Source organism: Scyliorhinus torazame, chromosome 8 (assembly GCF_047496885.1).
Source record: "Scyliorhinus torazame isolate Kashiwa2021f chromosome 8, sScyTor2.1, whole genome shotgun sequence".
NCBI lineage: Eukaryota > Metazoa > Chordata > Chondrichthyes > Carcharhiniformes > Scyliorhinidae > Scyliorhinus > Scyliorhinus torazame.
In genome coordinates, this window is record NC_092714.1 from 223,408,575 (window position 1) to 223,435,447 (window position 26,873).

Below are 26,873 nucleotides of genomic sequence, written 5' to 3' on the forward strand. Positions count from 1 at the left end.
AATCTTAAATTAGCCAGAATTAAACCATTGGTCCTGTACACTGTGCCACTAATGCCTGCAGAAGATTTGAAAGGAAAGCACCAAACTGTCCACGACATGAGAAAATAGGAATGTTTAGTACTGGAAAATATTATTGTGATGTACCATGGCATCTCCCAAGTTTTAAAAACACCAAATTGCAAAGACGAAATTGCAAGACAAATGCTTAAATGATGACAGTAATCAATTTATTGAGCAACGCCACTCTAAATCTGTATGGACGAAAACAGTGGCTACCTCCTTTCAGTTTCAGAATACTCACGGAGATCCATCTTCATTTTCAGGCAATCCACCTTCTGTCTTCAATAACATCATCCGAAAGACACTACAAAGTTTGTCGCATTTCCACCTCAGATCTCGGCTTGGAAGAACATAAACTTTGAAGGTGAAATTCATGGTTGCTTTTCAGCAACATTATCTGTTCACCAGCAGAAAAACATTAAAATGTAGAGCTAATTGTATTTGGAACTTCATGAAAAAGAAGGATTCAAGTTGATATAAAAAATGCTTTGATGATCTAATGGGTAAATATATTACCTGGGTTGATACTTACCCAAACAGGACAGACATTCCCTGCATGATGGTACAATAGCTTTGTGCATACTGGGCAAGAACAGAATCAAGATCAACAATGAAAGCTGACACAGTCAAACATCAGACTACTGCAGTAACTAATTGTGCAAGAGAGAACAGGAAAGTCCCAAATTCTGCAACTCTTAATATTGTTTTATAAAGATTCACATGTAGAATTAATCATTAAATTCCCTGAGTGGCTGTACATACAGAAGTTTATTTTGGTGAGTTTATTAATATTTTATAATTTATCTACCTGGACTAACTAAGGACCGGTCAGACATAATATATTTATCTGAATTGCTAAAAAAAACTTTCCCAAATTATTACTGAAATAAACATAAGCCCCACAATCAAATGTTTAAAATTCTAACTATATAGTAATTAATCAGTTATTGTAGAAAACGGTGGGACTAATCTACATCAGTTCAGCATTATGAGTAATGCGCTTTTTCATTATAAAACTGAGTTCTCCAGTGAAAAGGCAGACACATGAATAGTCTCAATGGGCATGAACCTTTGCAAATCAACCCATGTACAAACAAAAGGTCTGGCACGTGTGCTGTGACCCAAAGGCTAGAGTGTCTGGTCTGTCTCAGCTCTAAAATTCTGCATTGCTAAACATATTGCACCTTTCTGGGGGGAGCTTTCATGGCAGCTGGCAGTCTGGAAATAAGCCAGACACGAGCCAGAGTACAGACTGAGTTTGAGAGGACCATTATCAACATGTATTAAAGTGCAGCTGTCAACAGACAAAAGGTAACTCCCTGGTTTATAATTACAATGACATCCGTAAATCTCCATCTGCCAGGGCTACAGCAGTCAATGGTCATCCAGTGCATAACCTAAATCTTGACCTCCAACCCAATGAGCATGCCTATTTCATATCAGCTGACAAGCGGAGAGGGTACTCTTTCTGAGGCAGTTACATGCTGAATGCAATAAAGCTGTTTAAATTTTCATGAGGCATATGACATAACATATGTTAGCACATGCTGTGATTGTATTGGGGCGTTGAGTTGTCTTTTCAAAATGGAAAATTAATGGCACAGGACAATATGTGTTAAGAATAGTTTTCTGAATTTATCACACACAAACTGATATTAAAACATAGTGGATTCATTTTGAAAACACTTCATCCTATGATAAGAACTACTTTTTCATTGAAACTATTTAATAATTAAATCATCTTTCATAATATCCACAGAAAATCTTGCAATGCTTTAAGCATAGTTCTGTCTATAACACTACATTGTACTCGCATTTATAAATAATGAATTCCATTGTTGGCATAGCCAAATGATAAATTAAATTAAATTAGCGCAGAAACAAGAATTTTGTAAAACAATTTTGAAAGTAAATAAAATACTAAAGTATATATCCAGAATGATAGAGTGCAAGTCCACAGAAGTTAATGCTTAGATTTCAGATTTTGTACTCCAATAACAATTGGGCCTTGAAAATATACTGTGCAAATAATAGATAATAAACACAATAGTCCTATCTGAGCTAATAGTGAGAGTTCTACCATGACATCTATACACTGTTTTAGAAAAGGATGATCGAAGAATGGGTTCTCTATCTTTACAATTGTGCCTTCTGCAAAAGAAAGTCATGTCATACCAAACGTGGTGACCAGCTTTATGGATAAAAGTAGCTCAGTTCACTTTGTTCATTTGGAATTTTGATTAAATGTCCCACAAAAGGCTGCAATGCAAGATGGAATTCTGTAGGATAAGGAATTACTTGTGTTCTAATCGACAAGATGGTAATGATAGCAGCTCCACATGGAAACTGATTAATACAGTTGGAGGGTAATGTCTGGTGCTGGTGTTAGATATCTGGAGGAGAAAAAAAGACTACAATCTTATCTAGATGCAATAGAGAAATGGGCATGCCTCATCAGATTGTATAAATATAGTGTGATGCACATTGTTAGGGGGAATGCCAATCCCGTGTATACCATGTTGAGCTCTTCTCCAATGTCTGGTAAAATGTGTGTTAAAGTGTATTAATTTTGAAGTTATGGGCAAGATTACTAAAAATAGCAGGAGTAAAGCATCCTGTAGCATTATGTTACAGAAACAGTTGCTGAATGATTCAATCCTATCTGTCATTTCCAGCAATCCAAACACCAAATGGGGAGATGGAACTGATAATACAGTTGCTTTTAGTTTCTAAATCCATTCTGCAGTCAACAAGTAAGTGAAAACTATTTCAATCACAACACATTATTTTTTATCGAATGGGTCTGTTCACCACCAGTCTTATGAAAGTTGTATTGAGAAACTGGCTGGTACCCACTGTACCTCCATTGATGAAAAAAGGCCAGAAGGATAAACTGTGCAATCTAATACCAGTTGCAGTTAAACTGCCAGAATCCATGGCTCAAAATCAAATTGGTAAACATTATGAAAGTACATAGGGTAACCAAAGTCAGTTAGAGCAGATTTGCTAAAGGCCAGAAATGTTTAACATAAAAACCATGGTGACAGAGCAGTGTATATTCAGTCGCATGATGCAAGGGAGAAGAAACTATAGTTACAATAAGAGACTTGGGACGTGATTAAAAGGCCTCGTTGCACCTGATTTGGTGTCGGGACGAGGCCGTTGAATCTCACAAGATGCTCTTGCGAGATTTGTGACGCTCGAATCATGACCCAGATCTGCATATTTTAATGAGTCATTAGGCTCATTTAAATATGTGTTCACGGTTTCTCCCTGGGAGACCGCGCCAGGGCGCCATTTAGTATTGGTTTCCACAAGTGTGAACCAGTCGTAATGGCACCTGGAGGGGTCTCCTAGGCCACTAGAGAGTCCTGGGTGGTTGGGGACAGGGCAAGGTATCAATCTGGCACTCGCTCTGGCACCCGGGAGCCTTCGCACTGCCAGCCTGGCACACTGGCAGTGACACCCGGGCACCCTAGCCGTGTTACAATGGCACTTCCAGGGGTGCAAGGGTGGGAATTTCACATGGCTAGGGGCACCGTCAGGGTGACAGGATGGCAGTGCCAGGGTGCCCACATAACAAGCTTGCACTGCCAGGGATAGGGCACAGGGTGCCATCCCAGGTGGAGAGTGTGTTATGAGGTGTTCCCGGGGGGTCTCCCTGAGGTTGGGGGGTTCGAAAAGGAGAGTGAAGGAGAGGGGGGGGGGGGGGGAGAAAGATCGGGGCCGGGATTCTCCGAAATTCCGGCCAAGTGTTGGCACCGGCATAAACACCAGAGTGGTGTATGCCCGCGTCAAAGGGCCTCCTGGCCCAGCGGTCTTCAGGGGGCCAGCACAGCACCGGAGTGCTGCGCGCTGCTCTGGCGCCGAAAGGCGGCCCTGCATGGCCGGCGCAGGTCCACGCATGCACGCGATGGCCGTCTCCGGGCCGGCGCATGCGCGTGGTTGCCATCTCCACGCCGGCGCTGAGCAACATGTCAGAGACCTACAGCGGGCCTGCGCGGAAGGAGCTAAGCCCCCTCCAGATCGCGGGCGCCCACCGATTGGAAGCCCCCGTTCGTGGGCCTTGACCCCGCGGAGGCCCTCCCCCGGAGTCAGATCCCCCCCACCAGGACGTCCACCGCTGCTGCGGGTCCAAGCTCCTGTAGGTGGTACCAATTGGAACCACGCTTGCGGGACTCAGCGGAACTCAGCGGGAGTTCAGCCAGTCGCCCGCGGAGAATCACCGTGGGGCCCTTTTTCAGCGGCCCCCGACCGGCGCCGCGGTGACTGCGCGGGTGCAATTGCCACCGATTCTCTGGTCACCAGAGAATCGCACCCCGGCGTTGGAGCGGCATGGCAGGAATTTCCCACGTCCCGGCAATTCTCCGACCCAGCGCGGGCTCGGAGAATCCCGCCCCGGAGCTCTCTGATCTGTGAGAAGCCTTTCCTGTGGCACTGGCGGAGAGGAACTCTCCGAGGCCAAAAAAAGGCAAAGTTCCATTGAATAGCGGGATGTTTCTCGGTGCTGCCGCCGAGAAATACCCCGGTAAACATGCCCAAAACCGGACATAGATTTTTTTCCTTTGAATCGTGCCCTTGGAGTATTGGGATCATCTCCTTTGAAACTGAAGAAGAAATTTGATTGAGGTTTATGAAAGGTTTTGCTTGAATGAATAAGGAAAAAAAAGTATTTCCTCTAATTGGGTGCCAAGGTGAATTATCAATTTAAAATATCATGACAGGACTGAGGAATGAAGTTCAGAGAGGTTTATCCATACGCAGCACTTTTGGAGCATAGAATGCTTTGTCAAAACAGCGAAAACCTGATAAATATTGAAGCCGAGGAAAGCACTACTGAATCTGGAGATAATAAGTAGGATTATTTTTGGTTTGCTCTAGTAAACAGCCAGCGTAAAGCTAAGATTGACGGTCTTCCTCTATACTCTAAACTCTAACATTACATCCCTTTGCAAATCCTACAATTATGAGAATTGTTTTCAACACTTGTGATACACACTAGAATTTTGAACACAAAATGGTGGGGGCGATTCTCCAGCCTCATTGCACCAGGTGCAAATCCCGCTATGTCGGCAGAATACAGGATCTGCGCCGGGTGCCACACCATCCACGATACTCTCGGCCCACTTACATCACCATTAAAATATTTAAACCATCAGGCACCATCTTCCCAAAGGGGAACAAAGTTCCAGAGCGAGCGCGTTTAGCCGCGTGTTTCACGTCATTCGCAGTGCCAAGAAAAACATGGCTATTCAACGAGACTAGCTATGAATAAGTGGTCCAAATGAAGAATACGCAGCCGAGGCCACACATAAGCTCCGAGCTCCCGCCAGCCCGAATGCAACATGGGAGGTGCCCCGGCCCCCTAACACCCATACAGGGCAACCCCAGTCCTATTGCGCGTGCACAGAAAATGCCAGCTTGGCAACTTAGCAGTGCCAACATGCCAGGCTGGCTCTGCCAGGGTTCCCAGGTGGCACCAGCAGTGCCAGGGCACACCCTGCCCAAACGGCATACAGATGGGGGCCTCCGATCCCCTTAGAGACCCCCACAAGTGCCGTTTCATCTGGTCCCCGTTGTGGGAACCAGCATCAAACGGCATTCACCTGAAGTCCCTGAGGTGAACGTATTGAATCCCAAGGGCTCAGGAATCTGCACATTAGAGTAATGCGCATGCCGGCTGTCAATGCCATCTGGGCACCTTGGCAGTGCCAGGCTGGCACCCAGGTGGCACTGCCAGGGTACCAAACTGACACTGCTGAGGTGCCAGGCTGACACTGCCAAGGTCCCCAGGTGGCACGAGCAGTGCCAGGGCACCAGCTTGCTAAAGGGTATGCAACGGGGCTTCCAATCCCTGGGAGACCCCCACAAGTGCCGTTCATGAGGGTCCCCGTTTGTGGCCCCCATTTGTGGCCAGTACAAAACGGCGCTCGCACGAGATCTCCGAGACAAAGGGGGTGAATCCCAAAGCCTCAAGTACCTTAGGAACCTGCATATTAGAGTGAGATTAGCTGTCCCACTCTAATATGTAGATTTTCCAAAAGGTGATCCGCCCACAATGGGCGGGATTTACATCGCAACGTCCCACAAGATTGCATTGGATCTTGCGAGGCATTGCGAGCCGGGTAGATCACGGGAGCAGGGTCAACCGGTTTCTATTGGCCACGCTGCACCGCGGGCTGCTTTTCGGGCGCAGCGTGGCCATTGGATCACGCCGAAAGTCTAAATCAGGGTTAACGAGCATGAATGTGAATACATGGAGTGTGGTTAATCCGATCAATGAATTATAGGCATGAACTGAACAGTAGAAATTTGATGTTGTGGCTAGACCTGCTCAATGAAGAGGTAAATATTCCTGGGTACAAGGGGCGGGATTCTCCGACCCCCCATCAGATAATCCCCGGGGTGGCGGCGTGAATCCCGCCCCGTCGCTCCGAAGCTGGCTGCCAGGATTCCCGCCGCTGGTTGGTAGGCCGGCTGGTGCGGTCCTCGGGGTGGCGAGGGGGGTTCCAGCCCGGGGGGTTGGCCTCGCCCACGATCGATGCCCACCCACAGCGGGCCTGTGCTGTGGGGGCACACCTTCCTTCCGTGGGCACACTCCTTCCTTCCGTGCCGGCCTCTGCAGGGCTCCACCATGGCCGGCGCGGAGAAGAAGCCCCCAGCACATGCGGCAGAACACGCCAGCGGTTCTGCGCATGTGCGGGACCACTCCGGCCCTTCAGCGCCGGTTGGCGAGTCGCCAACCCCTCTGCCGCTGGCCTAGCCCCCGGAAGTGCGGAGGATTCCGCAACTTCCGGGTGGCCCGTCGCCGGAGTGGTTCGTGCCATTCCTGGCGCCGGCATCGGGCCATCCTGCCAATTGCGGGAGAATCCCGCCCAAAGTTTTCATGAAAGATAGGAAAGGAAGAAAAGGGGCAGGAATGGCAGTATTGATTAAGGGGAGCATTGCAGTGCTGGAGAGAGAAAGAGAGCATCCCAGAGGGGTTGAGAACAGATTCTATTAAACAAGAGTTAAGGAACAAAAAGATGTAATTACCTTGCTCGCTGTAGTCTATAGGCTACCAACTAATGGAATGGATGTAGAAGAACAAATTTGAAAGGAGAAAATACAGAGATACGCAGCAAGAATTGTAGAGTAATTATAATGGAGGATGATAATTATCCAAATATAGACTGGGACAGAAATAGTGTGAAGATTAGAGAGGGGCGAGAGTTCCTGGATTGTGTTCACAAACGTTTCCTAAAGCAGTATGTTTCCAGTCCAACAGGAGGGAAGGCACAGCTAGACCTGGTTCTTTGGAATGAGGTGGGCCAAGTGGAACAAATATCAGTGGGAGAACATTTAGGGAACAGAGATCGTTGTATCATAAGCTTTGGTTGGCTATGGAAAAAGGCAAAGAACAATAGAGTAAGAATAATTAACTGGGGAAAGCCAACTTAATGGGGTAAAAATGGACATGGGCAGAATTAATTGGAATCAATAATTGGGAGGAGAACGATAGCTGAAAAATGGGCTACTTTCAACAAAAGAGTGCTCGGGCACAGTCAAGGTATATTCCCTTGAAAAGAAAAGTAAGCAAAGCCAGAGCTCCCTGGATAACAAGTAGGTAGAGATTGAAATGAAGAAGAAAAAATGTGCTTATGACAGATCTCAGGTGGATAATGCAATAAAGAACCAAGCTGAATATAGCATTACATTGGGGGAAGTGAAAGAAGCAAAAAAAGGGAACTAAAAGGGAGTATGAAAAGAGACTGGCAGCTAAAATAAATGGGAATCCCAAAGTCTTCTTTTGGGACATTAATAGTAAAAACGTGGTAAAGGAGGAGTAGGGTCTGTGAGGGACCAAAAGAAGGTGTATGCATGGAGGCAGGGGGAATTGCAAAGAAATTAAATGAATAATTTGCAACTCTCTTTACCAAGGAAATAGATGCTACCCAGGCCGCAATGATAGAGAAGACAATTAATACACTAGAAGAATTTAAACTGGATCAGAAAGACATAGTCTATCTACGCCTAAAGTCAATTAAGCACCTTAGACTTGGGTGGTGCTAGAAGATGGAAGAATTGAAAACCTTGTACTCTTGTTCACAATAAATAAGCCCAGCAACTACAGGTCAGTTCGTTAAACATTTGTAGTTGGGTAACTTCCTGAAACAATAATTTGGGATAAAATTAATAGTCACATGGACAAATATGGATTAGTTAAGTAAAGACCAACACAGATTTGTTAAGGGAACATCATATTTAACCCAACTTTCTGGAGCTTTTGAAGCGATAACAGTTGCGGTTGATGAAGGCAATGTTGTTGATGTGGTGTGCAGGGACTTCCAAAAGGAATTTGACACAGCGCCACACAAAGACATGAGCAAAGCTAAAACACATGAAGTAAAAAGGAAAGTAGCAACATTGGTTCAATATTGCCTGAGTGACAGGAAACGGAATAGTGATTAATTGCTTCTCAGACCAGAGGAAGGTTTGTAGTGGAGTTCCCCGGGAATCAATCTTGGCGCCTTCCTCTTCCTGATATATATTGATGGCATAGATCTCAATGTACAAGTCACAATTGCATAATTTGCCGATGATGCAAAATTTGGAAGCAACTGTGAGGAAGACAGTGTAGAATTTCAAAAAGGACAGGACGAGTTGGGGAATGGATAGACAAGTGGCAGGTACAGTTCAATGCAGAGAACTGTGAACTGATTCATTTTGCTAGGATTAACATGGAGAGGCACTAGAAAGTAAAGGATACACTCTGAAGGGGCTGTAGGACCAGAGGGTATATTGTCAGAAGTCAACAAAGGTGTCAACATATGATTAAGAGAACACAGATGTTCTTATTGCTATGACACCCTGGGCAAGTGCACAGTCAATTCCAGCTCCACTCGTCCCAGAGTCACAACACAAGTGAATTAACCAATGACACTTAGAAAAATACCCGAAGTCTTTGGCCCTTTGCTGCCTAATAATTACCAAGTTTGCAAGTTGAAACACAATTACTGTTTATTTTTAACAAGAATAATTATGAAATACGCAGCAGATACAGTTGGTTAGATATTAATAACTACCCAACTCCTACTTTAACTTGCTTCTCCACCCTCTGCACATACATACCAAACAGACAAACACAGAGGGGTGGAAAAGGGGGAAAAACATAAGTGGAAGAGAAAAGAATCATTGTTTCAGATGATGGTTCTAGCATGCTTTCTTCACAGTAAGCTTATAGAATGCAGTCTTAGTGTTGCAGCCCATACTGGTTTTCCTGCAGTTTTTAAAAACATCGTACTCGCACCTTTCCTGGAGAGGCAGAAACTTTGTTTCCTCGAACCTTGCTTTTAGTTTGTGTTTTGTCTTCAGGCCTTTGTAGTGTAGGAAAAGTAGTACTCACAGGCAGCAGGCTTTTTGGAGAGGCACTTTATTCTGCATCAAACTGGGCCTTCAGCTCAAAGTTTGCATTCAGGCCTTTATCTCCCTGTAGAGTGGGTTAGTGGGTTCTGCCTTTGCCGTTCAGGAGAAAGATGTGGTTGTTTCTGAATTCTACCTGCACATAGAGTCACCCAGGCGCTCTGCCAGTTCAGAAACACAGCCATTCTGGAGAAAAACAGTGAGAAGTTCTCTAAGCAGCCAGGCGTCAAACTGAAAACCTTGTGACTCTGAAAACATTCCAGTGGAAGCAGTTCCAATCACCACCTGTTACCGGGACGAGCACAACCTTTTGGGCCATTTCATTGGCCATCAGCCAAATCAATCAAACCAAGAACCAGTCAATCTCTGTCATTGGTGCCAGTCAATCAACTACCCTAGTCCAAACCAGCGCAGTCTTCTATTTGAATTAAAGGCACAGACCACTTGCCTTAAAGGCACATGCCCATTAATCATCCATGAATCAAAAAAGAACAGCAAAAAATAAAAGAAAGGGGAAATAAGGGAATAAACTGGAAATAAGAGAATTACACTGGGCCTTATTAATAGAAGTAAGAGCAAGAATGTTATGTTGAGCTTGTATATGATATTAGTTCGGCCTCCGTGTCCTGTTCTGCGCACCAGACTTTGGGAAATGTGTGAAGGCATTTGAGACAGCGAAGAAAATATTCACGAGAATTGTACCAGGGATGAGGAACTTCAGTTACGAAGATAAATTACAGACTTTGGGACTGTTTTCTTTGGAAAAGAGGAGGCTGAGTGGAGATGTGATAGAGGTATTCAGAAACATGAGGGAACTGGAAAATGTAGTCAGGGTCAGAGAGAAACTGTTCCCACATGTGCAAAAATCGAGGACACAGTTTTTAAAGCAATTGGCAAAAGAAGCAAAAGCTACATGAGGAAAAACATGTCCATGCAATGAGTGGTTGAAATGCATTGCCTGAGAGTGTGATGGAGGCTGGATCAGTCAAGGCATTCAGAAGGGAATTGATCTGTTATCTGAAATGTGCAGGATTACAGACAGAAAGCGGAGAATGTCACTCGATGAATTGATTATTCAGAGAGCCTGTGTAGACATACAAGGCCAAATGCCCTCCTTCTGCGTTGTAACAATTCCATTTTTCTGTGACAACCATACAAGTTTGATGCCTGTCTACTTGCACTCACCTTTTACACTTTCATCTGTGGTCACAGGAGAGAATGCGTTTTGAGGAGATGTGGTAGTTGCATTGCAAAAGACAGGAATGGAAGCAAGAGAGGGTAATGTCATGAAGAGGACAATGAGAAAGAGGTGATGGTAGCATTGCTAAAGCCTGTGCAGAGGCTAAGGAAGACAAGACCCAGTTGTCACCACTCAGGATGTTGTTGATGACTTTACCGTGTTGAAGAATGATCAGGAATTGGAAAGAATTAAATAGGGAGCATTGGAGAAGTTGAGCAGAGAGTTCTGATATGATATCTGTTCAAAGATCATGGAGTGAAAGCAAATTGGACATGGGCATTAGTTTCAAAGGTGGGTAGCAGTCTAAGATAAACATATTTCTAAAATCAGTAATGCTCATTTTGGAAGGGGTAGCACAATACCAGAAAATAGAAAAAGAATGGCAATGTTGTCAAATCTGGGACAACATGGAGAGAGTTTGGTGGCCAGTAGTTGAGCTGGAGGGAAGGCTGAGGAAACATGCTGAACTTCATAGGACTCATTAGTTTGATATAGTTAGGGAAATGGAAGGAGAAGTGAGAGAAAGGGGTCTGGTTTGGGAGAATAGAGAGAGAAGAAATATCATTCGACAAGGAAGCTATCTCATTTTGGAGGCAGAGAAGTCCACAAGCTCTCCAAATTGAGGTTTAGGATGGAGATTTTAGAAAAAGGAGAGCTGAGGAGGCAGTGGTGATGGACAAAGGCATTTCGGATTGCTCTTGACTCACATGATGACCCCACAATAAAACTAAGATTTGGATTTACAAGTGGATTGATGGTGCATTTTGAGATAGTCAGGCATGATCAAGAGATTGAGCTATTTAGACAGTGTTTGCATTAGGATCAGTAGTGTATGGTACGTCTCAGGCAGAAATAACTTGCGAACTAGTGGAAATGGGGCTGACAAAGCTGCCGGTACCTGCCTAGTGGACCAGGGAGAAAATGGCAACAATGAGGGAGTTCATGTTCTTCCCTCAGGTCAGAATGAAAGCATGTGTGGACAGAAGGATATTTAAGAGGATATGAAGAAGTGATCAAGATCTGAAAGCTAAATTTGGCTATCAGTAAAAATGGGATCCAGAAAATAACTATGGATATGGGGAGAAACATTAATATGAAGGGGAAAATAGAGATGAGTGTCATGAGATGGGACAAAATGAGTTCAGGTACTGGTTGAAGGTTGAGTATGAGGAGTTGTACATTGCAGAAACTGAGTAAGGGTGGAAAGGACGAGACTTTGGTGAGGAATGTATTTCCTTTTTAATCAGTATCTTTTTAATAAGTGGTTAGGAGTAATTTAACTGTGTCATCTCCATGCATAAACTGCATGTACCAGCCTGTTCAAAGTTGGTAAAGTCAACATGCTGTCACAAATCGACATCAAGGCCCTGTAATCTTTTTAGATTTTTCAACTCGGTTTGTTTTATTTAAATAGGCCCTTCCCAGGGAAATTTTCTTTGCAGTGAGGGACACAAAGAATGTATTTTGTTCCATTTGCATTGCCTAGATATGTTTACATAGTAATTAAAACCTTGAATGAAATGAAAAAACAAATGCTAATGAGATCATGTTCCAGATTAATAGAACATAGAACATAGACTTTACAGTGCAGAATAGATTAGTGAATCAAGCTGCATTACTCTTGCCCTACAGCAAAACATTGTTTATATTCTGCTTAGAAATATCAATCTGTGCATGGTCCCTTATTAACTCCTTTGGAATTTACTGCTTCATATTTTAGCTTGGAAATAGCTGTGAACAATATTATGCATTTAAGTTACTAGTTTTGGTTATATTTCTCTACTATTTATATCAGGAAATATATTACTTGTTTGTTCTGAGAGTTATCATCTTCATGAGGATAACAGTAACTACTTGTACAGTAATGTCATTCACAGTCATTTCCAAACATTCAACATGAGATTTTGTGAGCTATCTCCTTCCCAAAGTGCTGAGGATTTTGGCAAAGGTTGATATCATGACCGGTACAGGCTTGGAGGGCCGAAGGGCCTGTTCCTGTGCTGTATTGTTTTTTGTTCTTTGTTCTCCTTTGGTATATTTACATTTGAATTTGCAATTGCCATCACTAATGACAGAGATTTATTTATTTAGCTGGCACTGGAGAGAGAAATGTCCCGAGATCGTGACAGGGTGACCTGCAAATTAGATCCGGTCTCTGGTCTGCACCACCTTCTCCCTCTACTTCGCTTTCAACATCCACACCTCTGCATTTCAAAGCCTGCCTTCTGCCAGCTACTCTAATCTCTTCTTAAACATTGTCAGCAGGTCAGAAGCTGCAAAATCTGCAGCGAGTAGCTCATCTCTTGTCCATCATCTACAAGGCACAAGTCAGGAGTTTGATGGAATGCTCTCTAATAGCCTGGATGAGTGCAGCTCAAACAACATTCAAGAAGCTTGATAACATCCAGGACAAAACAGTCCACTTGGTTGACCCCCCATCTACCACCTTAAACACCCACTCCTTCCACAACCAACACACATTACCAGCAGTGTGTACCATATACAAGATGCACTGCAGAAACTCATCAAGGCTCCTTCAACAGCACCTTTCAAACCCACGACCTAGAAGTGCAAGAGCAACGGATGCATGGGAAAAGCACCACCTCCAAGTTTCCCTCCATGCCACACACCCATCTGACCTGGAACTATATCGCCATTCCTTCACTGTTGTTAGGTCAATATCCTGAAACTACCTCCCTAAAAGCACTATGGATGTACCCTCGCCACATGGACTGCAGTATTTTAAGAAAGCAGTTCACCACCAGTTTCTCAAGGACAATTAGGGATGTGCAATAAATGCTGGCCTAGCCAGCAACACCCATGTCCCATGGAAGAATATCTTTTTAAATGTCTGATCATTTGTGAAGTGCTATGGGACATTTTTCTATGTATTCCAATTATTCTGTTGGAATAATTTGAGTGGCAAATGCAGGTCACATCTGGAATAAATTCAACTTCCTCGTGCTAATGAGAAATGATAAATTCTTTACCCGTCAGTCTGGCCTCAATAAAACTCGAGATGGATTTGCAGGCATAGCATTAGTTATTTTTATTTGACTTGCAAGTCTGACTCGTTTCACACAAACCCAGAACGCAAGCTGCCTCCTGGGTCTCCCGAATCGAGTGATTCTGTAGAACAAAGAAATCTTTACCAACACATTCAAATGGCATCAGGTTTCACATACACGATTCCCATAGGTCATCCTATACCCCTCCTGACCTGGCCATACATCCTAATTGGCTCACTTCTCATCCCTTCCTCTGGCCTCCTATTACCCAGCATCCTTTTCTCCTCCTCCACTGGACACCCCTCCCCCTTCCTTGCCATGCTTTCTGAAATCCTTTGTCTGTGAACTAACAGAATTAGACCGGCCTATATCTACATTACAGTAACTAATATCTCTAAAGTAACTATTTTATATCACATTCGTCACTAACAAAAATAACTCATGGGATCTGAGTTTATATCCGCAGTGCCTACCTTGAAAACATTGCCAATGATTCCCATTTTGAGGTCACAAGAAAGTATTTTTTGAAAACTTGTTTTTTTTACATTGACCCTTTTTATGTTACCTGTTGCACTCAATTTTGTTTTATTCAATGTGATTTACTGCCCCTTCTGGGCATGCCAGTCCCCATTTGTGAATTATCTCACAGAATAGAGCTACACACCCAGTCAATATCACTTTGGCTATTATACAATGGTTAGGAAATATAGATTTACATTTGTATTTGTGTGTGCATTAGGAATAAGTTATAGCTTTAAGTTTAAGCCTAATTCTTATTCAGTTTTAGTTTCATTCTAAAAAGTTGCCGACAAGTTTTTAGGTTGTATTGTAATGAGCTTTCACGGCCCTAAAGCAAACAGAGGGTATAAAAAACTAATAACAGAGATACCACAGGGGAACTGAAAGCAGTTTGAGTTCAGTTGAAAGAATATTACCCAGATTTAAGGAGCTTTTCACAGAATCTGCTGGGACACGACATGAAGGAAGCGTGTAGAGACCAGGTCCCAAACTAAAGAACAGTCACAGAAACCAGGGAATGGGATAGAAGAGAGTTCCAGGAAGATGGTGAAGTCGAGGAACAAGGACAGGGACCGAAAACGGGTACTATTCAGTGAAGGTTTCAGTGAAGAGCAGGGGGAGACTCCAAGTTAAAAAGGGCAAAGCTGCAGAAAGCAGAAGGAAAGTGAAATGGGCTTGCAAGAAGCCAGAGATCCAAGGTGATCAGAAGGATGTTGACTCTTTAATGTAGACAGTGAAGCAGTGGTGCTCCGTTGGCACAGCTGGGTATCTGAGCGATTGTGTGGAAGGCACAGCTTGAGTACACATGGTGATCCAGAAGAGAGGAATACTGGAAGGAAAGGTTTAACCCCTCAAGGTGGATCCTTGATGAAGACCTCCAAGATAAAGTGTTGTTTGGGAGTAGATTCCAAGGCATGTTCTTCAAGAGCGGAGTTGTAAACCACCCTATGAAAAACAGAGCTCAAGTGAGACCAATCTGTTCACAGTGTAACTGTGGTATTATAGGTATTACGATACCTGAGAGGCTAAGTACCATTGGTAGAACCTGTATGCTTACTATTGGCTAGAGTGTATAATAGCTCCGCCCTGATAGGCGGGGTATAAGAACCCATGCCACCCCAGCAGCCCTCATTCTGTACCTGAGCTGCTGGGGGAAACATCTAGCTTATTAAAGCCTTCAGTTGGACTACAACCTCGTTTTAGTGGTCATTGATCGTGCATCAATTTAATAAGCTAGATTTTTAAGAATAAAGGATGGAGCTCCGAATCAAGCCGGAGTGTCTGCAACTTAGCCCCCACGCGGCGAACTCACCGGCAATTTTTAAGCACTGGCTGGCGTGTTTTAAAGGGTGTCTCGAGACGACCGAAAACGCACCCACGGGAGAGCAGAAACTGCACGTCCTGCACTCAAGGGTGAGCCCGGAGATTTACACACTCATCGAGGAAGCGGAAGACTTCGATGCAGCAATCGAGCTGCTAAAAGGACACTATATTCACCTGGTAAACCAGGTCTACACCTGGCACCTGCTTGCAACAAGACGGCAAGCACCTGGGGAATCGTTGGAGGAATTCTACCGCGCACTCCTGGTGCTGGGAATAAGCTGCGGCTGCCCGCAAGTTTCGGCGAGCGAACACACGGAACTCTTAGTCCGGGACGCTTTTGTGGCAGGTATGCCTTCATCACAGATCCGCCAGCGCCTGTTAGAGAAGGACACCCTGGGTCTCAGGGAGGCACGGGCCCTTGCAGGCTCCCTGGACATGGCCTCCAGGAACGCCCGCGCCTACGTTCCCGACCGCGCGGCAGCCCCCTTGGCAGTGTGGAACCCCGCAGCGGCCGACGCCGAGACTTCCCCCGTTCCCCCACAGGCCTGCGCTGCAAGGCAGCCTGGCAAACCTGAGGGGCCCTGCTGCTACTTTTGCGGGCAGGCCAAGCACCCCCGCCAGCGCTGCCCGGCCCGCGCATCCACCTGCAAGGGATGCGGCAAAGGGCCATTTTGTGGGGGTATGTCAGGCCCAAGCGGTGGCCGTGGCCTCCAGTGGCGAATCCAGACCACCACCACAAACTTCTCCACGAGCCCCGTGTGGCCAGCGGTCGCCGCCACCCCCATATCCCAGGGCCACATGCGGACCTCGGGCGCCGCCATCTTGTTCCACGGACGCCACGCTTGTGGGATGGGCACCGCCATTTCGTGCATCCCCGGCCATGTGCGACCTATGGGAGAAGCCATCTTGGATGAACCCCCAGGAGCCCAGCTCAGCCGGCCACACACTGCCTGAACAGAATTCCCAACTACTGCGATTGGCCTCGGTGACTCTGGATCAGTCTCGACCTCGAACATTCTCAACCGCTACGACGACCGTTTTCATCAACGGTCACGAGACGTCCTGTCTAATTGACTCTGGGAGCACGGAGAGCTTCACACACCCCGACACAGTAAGGCGCTGTCCTCTCCTCATCCACCCTGTTAATCAAAAAAATCTCACTGGCCTCCGGTACCCACTCAGTGGAGATAAAGGGGTTTTGTACAGCAAACCTCACAGTTCAGGGAAGGGAGTTCAAAAATTTCCATCTCTATGTCCTTCCCCACCTCTGCGCGGCTACACTCCTGGGTTTAGACTTCCAGTGTAACCTTCAAAGTCTGACCTTCCAATTCGGCGGCCCTAGCCCCCCCTTACTGTCTGCGGCCTCGCGACCCTTAAGGTCGACCCGCCTTCCCTGTTTGTGAACCTCACCCCGGATTGCAAACCCGTCGCCACCAGGAGCAGACGCTACAGTGCCCAGGACCGGATCTTTATTAGGTCAGAGGTCCAGAGGCTACTGAGGGAAGGGGCCATTGAAGCCAGTAACAGCCCCTGGAGAGCTCAAGTAGTGGTGGTAAAGACCAGGGAGAAGCATAGGATGGTCATCGACTACAGTCAGACCATCAGCAGGTTTACGCAGCTGGACGCGTACCCCCTCCCCCGCATATCCAACCTGGTAAACAGGATCGCGCATTATAAGGTCTTCTCCACGGTGGATCTCAAGTCCGCCTACCACCAGCTCCCCATTCACACTAGTGACCGCAAATACACTGCCTTCGAGGCAGACGGGCAGCTCTATCACTTCTTAAGGGTTCCCTTTGGTGTCACTAACGGGGTCTCGGTATTCCAGCGTGAGCTGGACCGAATGGTTGACTGGTACGGTTTACGGGCAACATTCCCGTATCTCGATAACGTCACCACCTGCAGCTACAACCAGCAGGACCACGACACCAACCTCTGAAAATTTCTCCAAGCTGCTAAAATCCTTAACCTAACATACAATAAGGATAAATGCGTGTTTAGCACCGACCGTCTAGCCATTCTCGGCTACGTAGTGCGAAATGGAGTCATAGGCCCCGACCCTGAATGCATGCGCCCCCTTATAGAGTTCCCCCTCCCTCACTGCTCTAAGGCCCTAAAACGCTGCCTAGGGTTTTTTAGCTGCTACACCCAGTGGGTCCCCAACTATGCGGACAAGGCCCGTCCCCTGATCCAATCCACAGTTTTTCCCCTGTCGATAGAGGCCTGCCAGGCCTTCAGCCACATCAAAGCAGACATTGCAAAGGCCACGATGCACGCCATCGATGAGTCCCTCCTGTTCCAGGTCGAGAGCGGTGCGTCCGACGTAGCTCTGGCGGCAACCCTCAACCAAGCGGGCAGACCCGTGGCCTTCTTCTCCCATACCCTCCATGCTTCCGAAATCCGCCACTCCTCAGTCGAAAAGGAGGCCCAGGCCATAGTAGAAGCTGTGCGACATTGGAGGCATTACCTGGCCGGCAGGAGTTCACTCTCCTCACGGACCAACGGTCGGTTGCTTTCATGTTCGATAATGGTAGAGAGGGAGAACGGAACAGTCTGGAAGACCGACTTACTGGCCGTATGGTCCAGGAACCTCCCAGTCTCCTGCTGGCAAGAAGTCCTCCCGGACGCCCTCCACTCCATCTGGTCACGACTTTGTACAACCACCAATCCGACACCTCACGAACGTCTCCTTGTCTTCCCTCGGAAGTCCTTCTCTGGGACCTCGCTCCCGACCTGGCTGGCAGCACCCGGACCCATCCTGCTCCGAAAACACGTGCGGGCGCACAAGTCGGACTCGTTGTTCGAGAGTGTCCATCTGCTCCATGCTAACCCCCAGTACGCCTACGTGGCGTACCCCGACGGCCAACAAGATACGGTCTCCCTACGGGACCTGGCGCCCGCCGGAACTCCACGCACATTCCAGCCACCAATCCCACCCTCCCCTCCACCGCAGCACCTTACAGGAGGTTTGGTCCTTCCACTGCCCCTGTCTAGGCCCCCCCACACACCGATGCCCCCCCCCCCCCCCCCCGCAGGCGCTCCCTTCCCAGGTCAGCCATTTTCCCCACCAGCACCGTCTAGGGGTGACGAAGCTGCCATGGAGATTGAAGCCACGCTCCCGGAGTCACAGAAGCCCGAGCCTCCACCAGAGTCACCACCGAGGCTCCGACGATCACAGAGGATGACCAGGGCCCCCGATCGACTGATTGCTTCATTTTAACTGTAATCTGTAAATATAAAACACCAAATGTACATAGCTACCAAACTTGTAAATAGTTACTAAACACTGTATGGAGGTATTACAGTATCTCCAACTAATTATACCATGTTGTTATGTTTTGTAGTTTCTGGCCACCACCCCCGCCGGACCTTTTTTTAACAGGGGTTGAATGTGGTATTATAGGTATTACGGTACCTGAGAGGCTAAAGTACCATTGATAGAACCTGTATGCTTGCTATTGGCTAGAGTGTACTGACTGAGAATATTATAGTATAAGATAGATTGTGTAACTTGTGTTATCCTCACAAATCTATACATATCTGTGAAGGTATAATTGGGGGTGTAGGATTGGGGAAGTTGTTCATCTTTTCTTGTTTAATAAATGTTTTACTCTTTTGTTAAAAGTTCATCAGCTGACTCCTGTGACTCTGTTCAGTAGCCACCGTCCATATATCTGAACAAAAATAAAAGTTAGGATCTATCAAGCTCTGTTCCACCCTACAATCCGACTTGTCCGATAGTAACATCAGCTGGGATCATAACACAATCTAATAGGATGTAACTGAAGGAAATTGTAACACGGACAATGTATGATGAACCTGTCTCTGGTAATTGTTGGAAATACAGAAAGGATATGAGGCCCTTTCCCTTTGCCGCTCTAATTAAATCAGAAATAGTTTAGCCTTAATGATAATACACTTCACCAATTATGTTCTTTCCCATCATTACTCTAGGGGATGACATAACGGTATTGCCATTGGAGTAGTAATCCAGAGACCCAGGGCAATGATTTGAGGATTCTGATTTGAATCCCACCATGGCATATGTGGGAAATTTGAGTTCAATAATCATCTGGAATTATAAGCCTAATGATGACTATTGGCCGTAAGGGAAGGATATCTGTCATCCTTACCTGGTCTGGGATGTGTTAATGTGGCGATTGGAGAGATTCGTACAGAAGGTTACAGGAAAGCTTTGTACATACTTGGCAGGCAACAACACCTCCAAGAACCTCAAAGTTTGCTGAGGGATCAAGGGTGTTATTTCTGCGGCGACGTTTTGAAAAGGAGGGTATTATCTGCGGAGTGGCAAGCATTTATCACATTAGTTAGCATGTACACCAAGAAGAGAAGAATTATCATCAGTTTAGTGAATTGGAGTCAAGAGAGTGGAAGGTGGGTCTTAGATGGTCTCAATCTTAATAACAAATAAATCCTTATTAGAGGAGAGGAGAGAGAGAATGGGACTGAAAGGCATTAAAAACACAATTGATGGTGAAGAAAATGAGCCCGGGTTTATCTCTGCTTTCCAGGGTGACCCTGGCATAATGACCAGTTTTTCAGAAGAGAGTAGGGGCTTGAGGTGCTCCAGTAGGACTGGTGATGTGTACAGGTACACTGAAGTAAGTGCCTTTAGTAATTGAGGAAACAAAGATGGAGGCCACATCAAAGGAAATGGGGGCCAGGCCGAGACAGAATGTAAGAGAAAATGCTGGAAAATCTCAGCAGGTCTGGCAGCATCTGTAGGGAGAGAAAAGAGCTGATGTTTCGAGCCCATGACTCTTTGTCAAAGAATGTGTTTTACTGGGGACATGGGCACCAATAGTGGAGGTGATCGAGTGCAGAACCATTGAAAAGTATGCCACTGATATGATGATGACCAGGTTGTTAATATTCCTTTGACAGTAAAGCTGTCAGTTTACTGCACTGGAATAATGTACATTTGTAAGCATTTCACTAGGTACATTGAATTATTTTCCCACAGCCTAATGTATCTACCCTCCTCCCTAGTTCAATAAGTAATGGTTCAATTTACATGGGGAACTGTGACGTTGCTTTGCCGATTACTCTGGATTCTAGTTGCGGGCAGGATATTCAGGTGCAGATGTGACAGCTGCTCCGCTTTTGTGCTGCTGCATTGTTTATTCTGTATTTCATAATTTGCATTTAGATCATCAGCCTCCAGGCACATCCTATTCGGCCCCTCACATAATGCGGAAAAGGGATGAGTTGTCCCTGTGGCTTGGCCGACACCCATTCATTGTGTCAGTCGGACCACAAGCGGATCACTAACCTCCCTAAAATAACAGAACAAGGCTTCAGATGTTTGTTTATTTTTGTTCTCTGTCTTTGAGGCGAAGTACACACAATCTCGATCCTCTTCCCCTAAACTAATCTGGTGTATTTTCATGGTGATGTTAGTGGGATCATTATTGAGGTTCCTGCCCCGTGTGTGTGTCCCTTGGTTTCTGAGGCTTGGGGAGCAGCTTCCCCGCAATCCGGCACAATTGAAGTTGGATTTTACAATCGGCAGTTCCTGCCAGGTGAGGGCGGCCCCTGGGGTTGAGGAACGCCTTGTTGGCTGCCAGACACTGTGATTGAACCCAGCACCGCCCCCACTCCCCTGCCTGCTAACATGTACTGTTCAATTAAAATCTCAAAGTATTTTTCAGAGCTTAACCTCCCCATTTTGAAACGGAATGAGAAGGGGAAAAGGCGGGAAGTTGTATCAAGTGCGCGCACACAAGAAATAGCCTAATAAAGGTCTGGGACGAAGAGAATGATAGAAAACCAGAAAGAAAGTAGGTGGGGTGAAGGGGAGGGAGAGAATGAAGGGACTCCGCGGTGTATTATTCCTGCATCATAATAACACTGATCCCATTGACAACCGTTCTGTTTTTGTCTTTCACATTTTGAATGGTGGGGTGGGGTGTGCCCATGCAAATATTTTGCAGCTTATCTCTTACGTTTAAACGCTGCAGATTCCAAACTGGAGGCTGTGAGCCTTAGCGAGCGTGAAAGGGTTAACCGCTGTTGCTGTCCCGCCCACGGAATTACAGGAAATGAGTTCTTTGTCAGACGAGTGCAAATGAAACCAGCCCAGACAAGGTGACAGGGTTGGAGAAGTGGCTGGCGAGGAGGGTGAGGTGATCTTTCGCTTCAAGTTTGTCCAACCAAGACAACATTCTCACTGCTCCGCAGCCAGCAGAAAGAGAGCCATTCTTAGGTACGTTTACATGTAACAAACTGCAGGCTTTCGCCCTGTTTTGTACCTATCGGACTGGAGGACCGAAGGTAAGTTTGAGAACTGTTTAAAACCAAACGTTGGCGCTGCACACAAGCGTTACATTTGAATCTTTACTTTTTAATCTCGTCTTTCGGGTTTTTTTTGGCCCCCTTATTACTTTGAGGGATGTGGAAGGGAAAACTTGGATAGGGACAATTCCAGAGGCCCCCTTTTGCTTTCTCACCCAGATCCTTGTTCTTTATGTAACCCTGGACAGTAAGGCTATTGAACTGCAGGAACCATCAAACCCAACTGCTCCCTCATTCGGGGAGATTCCTTCCGTGTGCTGGGTGTATACGCGATTGTAAACGCCTTTTTAAATGCATTCGGAATTATACCGATCCAGTGCACAGATAAAACATTTCCCTCCGCTGCCTGCTGAAAACTCCCCGTGACCCCTGAGCGATTTTCTGCAAATGAACTGAGCTCTCTGTGCGAATCCTCCCGCGGCAAGAAATAAATGTGCTGGGTTCTGGCTGTGACTTGTTACAAGTAGGTGGATACGTGATTTGTTTCCAATGATTACAATTTAGAATTTCTTCAGGTCTTTATTTAGTCCACCATGCCAATTCTGGCAATCGGGGGATAGCCCGTCTCCATTAGCGCCACCATCCATAGGGCAATATCTTACCTTGGTTTTCAGATTCCACTCTGTACTCTGAAATAGACAACTTGTCCCTTTTTTAAAAAATTCTTTCAGGGGATTTGAGCATCAGTGGCTAGATCAGCATTTATTGCCCATCCCTAATTGCCCTTGAGAAGGTGGAGTGGAGCTATTATTGTGAACTTCTGCAGTCCATTTGTGGTAGGAATACCCCAAGTGCTTTTAGGAAGGGAATCCCAGGATTTTGACCCGGGGGCAGTGATATAGTTCCAACTCACCATGGTGAGTGAGTGGCTTGCAGGGGAACTTACAAATGGCGGTGTTCCCATCTGTTTGTTGCCCTTCTACCTCTAGTTGGTAGAGAGCACAGTTTTAGAAAATGCTGTTGAAAGGGGCTTACCAATATGGTACCGTGCATCTTGGATTTGGATTTGTTTTATTGTCACGTGTACTGAGGTACAATGAGAAGTATTGTTCTGCATACAGTCCAGACCGATCATTCCATACATGAGAAAAATCCATAGGACATACATAAATACACAATGTAGATACATAGGCAAAGGCATGTAGATGTAGATGGTACATCAGAAATGGAGGGAACAAACGTTTTAAGATGGTGGATGGGATGCCAATCAAGTGGGCTGCTTTGTCCTGGGTGGTATCGAGCTTTTTGTATTGTTGGAGATGCACTTTTGCAGGTTAGCAGAGTGTGTTCCATTACACTTTTGAAGTGAGCCCTATTGATAGTGGACAGGATTTGAGGACTCCGGAGGGGAGTAACGCGCCACAGAATCCTCAGTCTCTGGCTTACTCTTGTAACCACAGTATTTATATGACCAGTCTAGTTCAGATTCTGGTTAACGGTAAACCCCAGGATATTGATGGTGAGGGATTCAGTGATGGTAATGCCATTGAATATCAAGGGAAGCTGGTTAGATTCTCTCTTGTTGGAGATGGTTAGTGCCTGGTGTTTGTGTAGTGCGAATATTACTTGGAACTTATTAGCCTAGCCTGAATGTTGTCCAGGTTTTTCTGTGTTTGGACATAGACTGCTTCAGTATTTGAGGAACCACAAATTATACTGAACATTTTACAATCAACAGCAAATATTCCCACTTCTGCCTTTCTGATGGAAGGAAGGTTATTAATGAAGCAGCTGAAGATGGTTGGACCTTGGACACTATCCTGAGGAACTGCAATGTCTTGAGACTGAGATGATTGGCTTCCAACAACCGCAATAATTTTTCTTTGTGCTAGGAATGACTGCAACTGGTGGATATATTTTCCCCCGATTCCCATTGACTTCAGTTTTAACAGGGTTCCTTGATGCTACTGCGATTTGCCATGTCTGTAGTCCTGTGTTGTAACTTCACTGGGTTGACACCTAATTTTTAGGTATCCCTGGTGATGTTCCTTGTTTCCTCTCCTGTACTCTTCATTGAACCAAGGTTGATCCCTCAACTTGATAGTAATGGTAGAATGAGGAATATGCCGAGCCATGAGGTTACAGATTGTGGTTGTATACAATTATGCTCATGCCAATGGCCCACAGTGCCTCACGGATGTCTGTTTTTTAGTTGTTGTAACTGCACTGAATCTTTGCCATTTAGCATGGGCTGCTTAGCCATACAACACAAATAGAGGTTATCCTCAATGTGAACACAGGTGTTCATCTCCACAAAGACTTGTAGTGGTCACTCCTAAATCCTGTTATCGAATGCTGCATCTGTGAGAAATAGACTGGTGAGTACGAGGTTGGTGACTTTGACAGAGCTAAACAATAAAAATTTGTAAGTAAACGGGAGTGGTTAAGCAAAGCATACTGGGGAAATTATTTTGCAGTATCTAAGACTAAACCATAGAGAGCCAGCAGAAAGTTCAAGGACATAGAAATAAAAAGGAAAAATACTTCCAGATGAATAAAGCATGCCCAAAGGAAAGAAAATAACTGCAGTTATCTGAGAAGTTTTGCCTATGATGCTTGAGTTAGCAGTGCATGTAACAGCAGGAAATACTGTAGGAATAAGATGACCCATATCAAAATATGAAATGAATTTTATTTGCAATCTATACGATTTTTCTGGAACATAGATAAAACAGCAGAGAGTTGCTTCACATATTCATACCCAAAGGACAGATGAACAATTAATCTAGTTTCAGTTAACAGGCAGAAGACCGGATTAACAATAAGAGGACCATTTTCGAGTTTGGGCCTCATATTTGTACTTAATCAGCACGTTAGGGGTACCAAACACATGATCCGGTGCAGCTCTTCAATTTTAGAATGCTGGAAATTGATCTTTGTGCCAGGCAGGGGGGAGCTAATCCTGGATGGGCCTTTTTGGACAGTGAGCTGGCAGAGGCAAAGACTCCACAAGAGGCCAGGCTGACAGGGTACAAGTAACTCTTTATTTATTTTTTATTTCAAAAAATATACTTTATTCATAAAATCTATCATAAACATTACAGAACATTTCGAATTGTCTTGACTGTACATTTCCATCAGAGTTATACATTCCCTTGACTTTCTTCCATTCAATTTTGATAACCGTACACACATATCGCTCTTTACGTTACAATTCCTTCTTAAACATTTACATTGTCATGTTTCTTTTATACATTGGAGTGCTAATGACCGAGACCGAGGGGGGTTTACACTGTTACCCGCCCCTCACACTGGTCACAACAATCACTCCTCACCACTCCCTGCAGAGTAACCTTCCCCGAACTGCTTCCAGGTCAGACATGATATTGTGTTGGGAGCTCCTCCAATTGGGCGGAGGCCCCGCCCCCTAGTCACCTGGGTAGCTCATACTCTGAGGTGTGGGAAGGGAATCAGATGTTCTATAAGTTCCGTCCCTATAGGGGGTCATAACAGTCGATATTTTGTGGGACCTCTGTATCCAATTACCCCTTACACTCTCCTACGTCCTTTCTCAGTGCTGCTGTTTTACCTTTTAGTCCTTAGTCTTTGCAAAAGATCTCCCTCAACCTATTTTATTAAATAAGTTTATTCATAGCTCACTCCCTTTGTGTGCGTACTAAATCATTTCCTTAAAGGATTCTATTCGATACGACTGGCGGTTTTATGTGGTTCAATGGGTTTTGTTGATAACCAGAATTATGAAAAATGGGTACTTTATTAACATGTGTGCTTGGCATTGAACAAAATGTAGATTGGTTAACTTCCTTTTCATATTCCTATTGTTTCCTGTGTATTCAAATACTTTTTTTTTCTAAATTTTAGAGTACCCAATTCATTTTTTCCAATTAAGAGGCAATTTAGCATGGCCAATCCATCTAGCCTGCACATTTTTGGGTTGTGGGGGCGAAACCCACGCAAATACTGGGAGAATGTGCAAACTCCACATGGACAGTGACCCAGAGCTGGGATCGAACCTGGGACCTCGGCGCCATGAGGCAGCAGGGCTAACCACTGCGCCACCTTGCTGCCTGCCACCAAATACTTATGAAGTAGATAAAATATTAAAATAATTTCACTGATTTTATGCTCCTTATAAGGACTGCGACTCAGTGAGAGTATTTTGGTTGTGTGCAAAGAAAATAACATTTCACCTCTTCTGCAGTAACTTTTTATATATTGTAATGTAGTAGGTAAGGCATTTTTGCTTATCAAAACATTCCTGTTATAGTTGTTTAAGGGAAATTTATTGGAAATGATTTTATTTCATTCAGAGTCACCTTGCTAAATTGTGACATTACAGACTCTTATCAAGTAAGCCAAATATTAGCAGACTATAGTGTAATTTTATTAGGGCAGAATTTATTATTTATATGCAACTCTTAATTCGGGATCCATTTTTCTTTGCTCTTTCCTTGTGCTCATTGGATTTAAATATCAAAAGTGGCTTCAACTTTCACTTTTACAACTTTTGCTTTTCATATTTGATCTTCAAACAGAGGACACGGAACAAACATCTTTAGCATCTCCTCCCTTCTGCTTCATTAATTCTGTCCTCAAGAGTTACGGTAATGGCTATTGGGAGATTTGATTTGAAGCAATCAAATTGTGTCAGACTCAACAGGTGGTCTGTTTTTGAATTCATATCAGTCATTGCACAACATCCCCCCCCCCCCCCGGCTATGATTCCTTCCATGATCAGGAAACGCTCCTTTTGTATAAAGAAGAATAGAATAGCTTCAATGTTCTAATTTTTAGAATCATTTGTGGATGTATGTGTAAGGACATTAAAGGTATAGAGCACCATGCATGTCACTACATAGCTTGTGATACCAACTTAATATTCCAAACTATTGCACAGGGTTGTTCATATAGAATTGTAGCAAGGTGGAATTTGTTTGCAGCAGGAGTCTCACCTGTTGACTGGAGAACCAGAGAGGGCCCTGCGCGCCTCTGTTGAGGAAGGCTGCCTGGAAGGCTGCACCGGAATGATGTGCTCGTCAGGCAGA

The 26,873-nt window shown here is 45.2% G+C and overlaps 1 protein-coding gene across 5 annotated transcripts in view; it reads left to right on the top strand.

Moving 5' to 3' along the window:
- The first annotated feature begins 382 nt into the window (after window positions 1–382).
- LOC140428403 (protein FAM110B-like) overlaps window positions 383–26,873 on the top strand; it is a 42,741-nt gene continuing 16,250 nt past the window's right edge. For 2 of the 5 annotated variants that reach the window (XM_072514814.1, XM_072514817.1), the window contains exon 1: window positions 21,581–21,778. The gene's annotated coding sequence lies outside the window, so the exon portion shown is untranslated. Of the gene's footprint in view, window positions 425–2,735; window positions 2,814–21,311; window positions 21,354–21,580; window positions 21,847–26,873 lie in introns of those variants that run through there. The other 3 variants (XM_072514818.1, XM_072514819.1, XM_072514815.1) reach the window with 3 other exon arrangements.